Here is a 6,481-nt window from a genome sequence, read left to right as displayed (position 1 = left end):
CCCTTGAACATTGCTGTTTGGAGTGTAAGATGGTGTGATTGCTGTGGAAAATATTATGGCAGTTCCTCAGAAAGGTTACTCATCATAATATACATCTCTTTAGCAACTGGGATACATTTTTTCTATCAATGGTTTAAATTCACTGGCAATAAAACTGAAGAGAAAAATGAAGTAAGAGGGAGAAAGAAACAAGGGAGAAAGGAAATTCGAATTCACTTGACCTTTAAATTCTAATATATGTTTTAAGGCTGCTTCCTTTCATCGTGAACAGAGGACTTGAGTCCTCCACACCAGTTGAAGAAAACTGCATTGTGACTGAAGTCCAATCACCTGTACCTCACACAGTCTGGAAATAAGGAACACACAAATCAAGAACTAGACAAGAATCTCAACTTTCTCCACAAATCTTCTTGGGAAAGAGTGTCTCTGAAAATTTTGATACCCATGGACACTCAGAAAAGAAAAGGGTGGAGTTACAGCCCAGCTGTGTGAGAGGCAGATGGGAACTGGCCTCACCTGGCAGAGCCAAGGGAACCAGTGTGAGACCAGAGAGGACACAAGGGCTTTCTATACCTCCTTCCATAGGTCCTGCTTAGGATCAAGACCATTGTTCTCCCAGAACCTCTATAGGCAAAAAGAAGGATTACCTTCCATTGCCAATAATTTCCATCAGAATCCTCACTATTTTTACCATTGTACAAATTAGGAAAATGCACACATTCTTGGTAGATTCTGCACAGTGGAGAGAAAGCTTAAAGAGAGGCATGGAGGCTGGACTTTACAACCCCTTAACCTCACTCCATCATCCTTATCTGTGCATTTCCCTGGTGACCTCTTTTTCCTCCTGGTGCCTCCCCCAATGTCATTTCTGCTGCATCACAGACACAGGCTTGCAAACAAGTGTGGTTGTGACTGAGTCTATTTCTGACACCTTACCCTTTCTCACCCTGTGGGGAATTCTTGCTGAGAGGGCTTTGGAATCAGGAATGAAGCCAGAGGGCAGGGCTGACAGGGACCATTTAAATGCTGCAACTCCTAGAGATTCACATGGAAGCCTGGACACAATTCAGAAGAGCCAACCCAAGGAAGCAAAAATGTCACCACTACCTGTGAGTTAAAAAGGCACAGCCTTCAATAATCTCAAGTCACATTAAAGAAGTTGGAAAAAGGGAGATTTTATGAGAGGAAAATATGAGAGTTTCTATTGTGAATGTTTTACTGAGATTGGAGGTGTGTGGAAGACAGAGACCCTGAGACTATGGTGTCTGAGATGTTTGTGGGGTGTCGGGTGTGGACCCTGGACCAGTGTAACCCTCTGTGAGGGTATGATAGTGTCTGATGAGAGTCAACTCTGCTGAGATGATGTTACGTTAGGTAAAAGGTGTAAAGCCCACCAGGATGGGTGGGACATGCCTGAGTGTAAGAGGGTGACTGTATTTTGTCTTCCTGTCTGTGATGTGAGTGTGTGTGTGAGCGCACCCAGACCCATGCATGAGCATCTTTATATGGACAGTGAGCAGGCATGTGTGACTCAGTGAGTGGTGTGGCTCTGTGTGACTGTAGTAGTGTGTGTGATGGGATGTGACTAGGTGTTGAACTGGGAACATGCACGTGGCCTTCTGTCCATGTGAAGTTTCCTCCTTACACAGCAGGGCCTCTGATGAAGCAGCTGTGCATCTTCTAATATGTGTCAGTGTGGATCCCGGGTGGCAGAACTGGTGGGGATCTTGGGGACTGGGAGTTACCAATGACTCATTTGTGAGCATTAATGAGAGCAGAATGTATGATCTTTAGATGTCTCTTCCCAGGCAGAGTGGAAAAGAGGAATCCAGACTATGGGAACAATGGTCCCTCAGGTGGGGTCTGCACATAGTGACCATGATCTCCTGCCTCTCATCCTCAGGTCTTTTCCTGTCTCCCACCCAAGGCTGCCATTCCCATTGTAGGTCAGGAGGGTGTGCAAGTCCTGGCTCTCTGAGGAAGAACATTGGAGACTGTGGTTTCAGAGACTGAATCACCTCAAACTGGAAAGGAACAAGGGTAGCCTCAGTTCAGATAGAGTTTACAGTGAATATTAATCATCAAAGTAGCTGGGTTTGCTGGCTCATATCTATAATCTTACCATTTTGATAGGCAAAAATGGGAAAATAACTTGAGGCCAGGAGTATAAGAGCAGCCTGGGCAAAATAGTGAGACACCGTCTTTACAAAAACTTTACGTGTCAGACAGGCAACTTGGTGGGCATTTTTTTTTTTTGAGACGGAGTCACTCTGTCACCTAGGCTGGATTGCAATGGTGCAATCTTTTCTTACTGCAACCTTCGCCTCCCGAGTTCAAGTGATTCTCCTGCCTCAGCCTCCTGAGTACCTGGGATTACAGGTGCACACCACCACGCTTGGCTAATTTTTGTATTTTTAGTAGAGACGGGATTTCACCATGTTGGTCAGGCTGGTCTCGAACTCCTGACCTCGTGATCCACCTTCCTCGGCCTCCCAAAGTGCTGGGATTACAGGCATGAGCCACCGCACCCAGCCTTGGTGGGCATCTTTCACCAAAGCTACTCAGGAGGCCAAGGTGTGAGGACCCCTGCAGCACAGGAGTTCGAGGCTTCAGTGAGCTATGGGTGCACCACTACACATCAGCCTGGGCGAGAGAGTGAGACCATGTCTCAAAAAGGAAGAAAAATTATCCACTTGTAGGTTATCTCTAATTACTTCCCTGACCCGCACTCTTCATTTGTCCAAGTGCTGCAGCTGTGCTCTCAACAATTTTTACAACTTCTGGGAAAGATGCCCATGGCCCTTGACGATAGTGATGCACGTGCATCCCACACACAGGGGTTTCCTGTTCTTTTGTTATTTCCCTCTCTCTTTCAACAAGTGTTGCTTCTTACAGATTCAATTTCTCCACTGATAGATCCTCAAGTCTTGTTTTCACAGATATTAATTTCTCTATCACTAAGATCACCCATTAGTAAGAATTACTAATAAAGATAAAAAATAAAAAGTAAAGAAAGTACAGAAAAAAAGAATTTTAAATAATCTTCCTTGTACCTGGGAAACTAAGTTAGGCAGAGTTCAAGTATGGATCTAAGATGGCACTGCCAGTAAGAGGCAGAATCAGGACTGGAGTCCAGGCAGCCTGGCTCCTGAATCCTAGCTCCTAACTATGAGACCCTCATGTCTTTAAGAATATGGAGTTCTGACTGTGATAGGGTGAAAGAGGGAAGTCCTCACAGTTTGCCTGTTGATCTCTAATTTTCTACATCATGGGAACCTGTCACAAAAGGGGAGGCCACACCTGGCCCAGCCCCTTTCACCCACTCTCAATCCCCTAGCAGGTGCCACACAGAAGGCGTGTCCTTGTCCATTGGTTCTTGCGTGACAATCAGAGGGACACCGATCCTCCCTTTCATGTGAGTACTGCATGGCACAGGGGTGGAAAAGAAGGGAGAATATTTACTCAGGAGGTGGTCTCATGTGAGTGATGTGGAAATTTCTAGTTGGCAGGATGGAGGAACCATGCAGGCGCAGGTCCTGGAGACCCTCCAGCACCAAGCATGAAACCTGCAGTGGCTGAACTGTGGGCCAGTCATGAGGTCTAAGGGAGGAGAACACTCAGGGGTTAGGGCTGTGGCTCTTTATCAAGGGGCACAGAATTTTCAGGGAATGGACAAGGCATAGACCCAGGTAAGTGACTGTGGCTCACTTTCCATCTTGTGAGGGGAAGAGAATCTCCCCACCTGGGGGATATACGAGGAGCTAAAGCAGCCCCACAGGGACCAGGCCTGCAGTATCACCAGAGAGACCAGGGAGGCTTCTTCATGCCTTGGGGAAAGGAAGGAAGGGATTTGTGTGTGTGTTGAGTGTGTGTCCTACAAGGGAGGGGCCTGCCCAACACTCAGTGTGCTTTGCCCTCAGCAATGACCCAGAGCTGCGGGTGGAATTCTACACTGGGATGAATGAGAACTCAGACATCGCCTTCCATTTCTGAGTGCACTTTGGCCATTGTTTGGTCATTGACAGCCATGTGTGTGGGCCTGGAAGTGTGAGGGGAGATGCCACAATGTGTTCTTCAAGGACGGCAAACAATTTGATCTGAGTATCTTGGTGCTGGACAATGAATACCAGGTGAGTGCCCTAGGAGCTCCCAGTATCCAGCCTCCATGGGTTCTCAGAGCAGGAGGCAGCTCTCCCTGGCCTGACCCAAATAGATTTTCAGGACCCATTTCTCATAACTACTCTTACCCCAGGCTTTTTATCACAGAGCACCCTCTGCTTGCACTGCTATCCTCAGCTCGTTTCCAAAATCTGACCGTGATCAGTATCAGCTCATCTGGCATTTCCCCCAAGGTGAAGAATCTCCTGTCTTTTCTTACTGTATTCATTTATACTTATGTTGCTGTTTAAATTTTCACTTTGCTGAATGAATACAATATTCATAAGAATAAAATTGTTTTAGTCAATGAAAAATTAAGGCTTTGTCTCACTCCCGGACCCAATCTTATTCCTGAGAGCATTACCAGTGCTCTGCTCTCCTTCCACAGGAAATCTTTGCTTATAGAAGCATATAGATCTATAATTTCATTTGTTTTTAAGAAAATCCTAGTATACATTGCTCCACACATTACACCTTAAAAACTGAGTTGATTTGTTGTGAAAGAATATATCTTGAAGATACCGTCTATTAATGGTGCTTCCTCAGTTTTTAAAGAATGCATAATATTGCATTATAAGGATTACCCAAAATTATTATCTTGACTCTTTTTAAGGGCCTTGAGGTTATTTCCAATATTTTGCTCTCACTAATGGTGCTGTATTAAGACTTCTAGTCAATTATTTTGTTTTATCCACCTCCCTTACTTATATTGAAAGATAATCATAAAGAAATGAAATAACAGGTTCAAAAATGTGTGCATTTTAAATTTAACAAATTGACACCTAGAAGGTTACTTTATAGTCTCAGTAATGAAGAATATATCCAAATGTTCTGGCCCTTTCTTATGAGTAGAGCAAAGGATTCACATTTTATTCAGATTCAAGTGAGGGATCTCTTTCTATGCTTAGAAACCGTTCAAAATGATAGCCTATGTTTTGCAACACTTGTCCAATTCTACCTCTCCAACAACACTTGAATTTTATTCTTGGCCACCATCAGCCCAGATCTAGGCAACTCCAAAGAGAAACTGGGCCATCAGTAGGGAATGGCAGTCAGAGTTCATGGAACAGACATATATGCATTCAATGAACATAATCCAGTGTTAATCCTGTTTGAACCCCTGTACAAGATGCAGGGATTCAAGTTCATGAAACACAGTCACTAGCCATGGGGATTTTCCAAGCTAGATGGGAGGCTGAGCAAACATAGACGATGTGACACAGAGTGGTACAGCCTTGCTGGAGGAAACAGAGGAAACACTAGAAATAATGTGAGCACTCTCTCAAATAGTTAATCTTTAACAGAATTGTGAGTCTTGGGTTCAGTTATATAACTAGCAGTTTTCTCAGGGGATGTTGTAGGTACTAGGAGAGAGTAGAGAGAAGGCTGAAAGTTTGTTTGGTGGCATACTGTCTTTCTGAGGCACTTTTCCTCTTGTAGGTAATAATAAATGGCCAACACCATACATCTTTGCCCATCCACTTCCACCATGTTCTATGAAGATTTTGCAAGTGTGGGAAGATGTCTCCCTGACCTCAATGTCTGTCTGCAATTTATGGAGATGACCACACCCCTCATTGTTGAGGAATCCCTCTTTCCATGTGACCATAGGATCCCCAGAGCCTGCTAACAGCGTGATCTCTCCTCACCCTTTTCCCTACACTTGGTCATTAAAACATCACCAAACTTCCCAGAATTTGGTTCTTGCTTTAAGGGGGAAAGAGAAAGTGGTAATCCCCAAGAGGCTCCGAGGAACTTTATGGGAGGCATCCAGAAATCAAATAGGATAAACCTTCTTGTGACTCCAGGAGTGAATGACAAGGTCCCTGCAATGTCTTAGAAGACATTGGGTACAGCATCCTTTGACAGCATATTGTTGACATCAGAGACTCTGAGACAAAATCTTTACCCTATCTTAGATGACTCACTGCACTGAAATGTTAGGTAGATGTTTACAGCCACACAGATGTACCTCGTGGCTTTGGGGAGAAATTTTGTAACTTAATCTAGTGGAATTTCCTAATACTTTCCATTATTTTCAGGATATTTATTGTGTGTTAACACGGTGCCTGGCTCTGTACAGGCTGCCATACAGGAGCTTTACAAAAAGACACGTTTCTCACTTGAAAATTTCAATCCAAGCAATAGTTAGAGAATCACAGGAGTCCAAAGATTTCTCTTAAAGAACCCCAATTGTGGAAGATAGTGTGGCAATTCCTCACAGATCTAGAACTAGAAATACCATTTGACCCAGCAATCCCATTACTGGGCATATACCCAAAGGATTATAAATCATTCTGCGATAAAGACACATGCACACATG

At 44.2% G+C, this 6,481-nt stretch overlaps 1 long non-coding RNA gene across 1 annotated transcript; it reads left to right on the top strand.

The window, feature by feature from the left end:
• Positions 1-2,127: 2,127 nt before the first annotated feature.
• LOC129394657 (uncharacterized) lies at positions 2,128-5,848 on the top strand. Its single transcript, XR_010110888.1, has 4 exons — positions 2,128-3,415; positions 3,921-4,130; positions 4,267-4,352; positions 5,599-5,848. It is a non-coding gene; the product is annotated as an uncharacterized LOC129394657 (long non-coding RNA).
• The last annotated feature ends 633 nt before the right edge of the window (positions 5,849-6,481 follow it).

The sequence above is a fragment of the Pan paniscus genome, chromosome 20 (assembly GCF_029289425.2).
Source record: "Pan paniscus chromosome 20, NHGRI_mPanPan1-v2.0_pri, whole genome shotgun sequence".
Classification (NCBI taxonomy): Eukaryota; Metazoa; Chordata; class Mammalia; order Primates; family Hominidae; genus Pan; species Pan paniscus.
The sequence above is the reverse complement of the archived record's forward strand: the minus strand, read 5'-3'. Positions and strand labels throughout refer to the sequence as shown.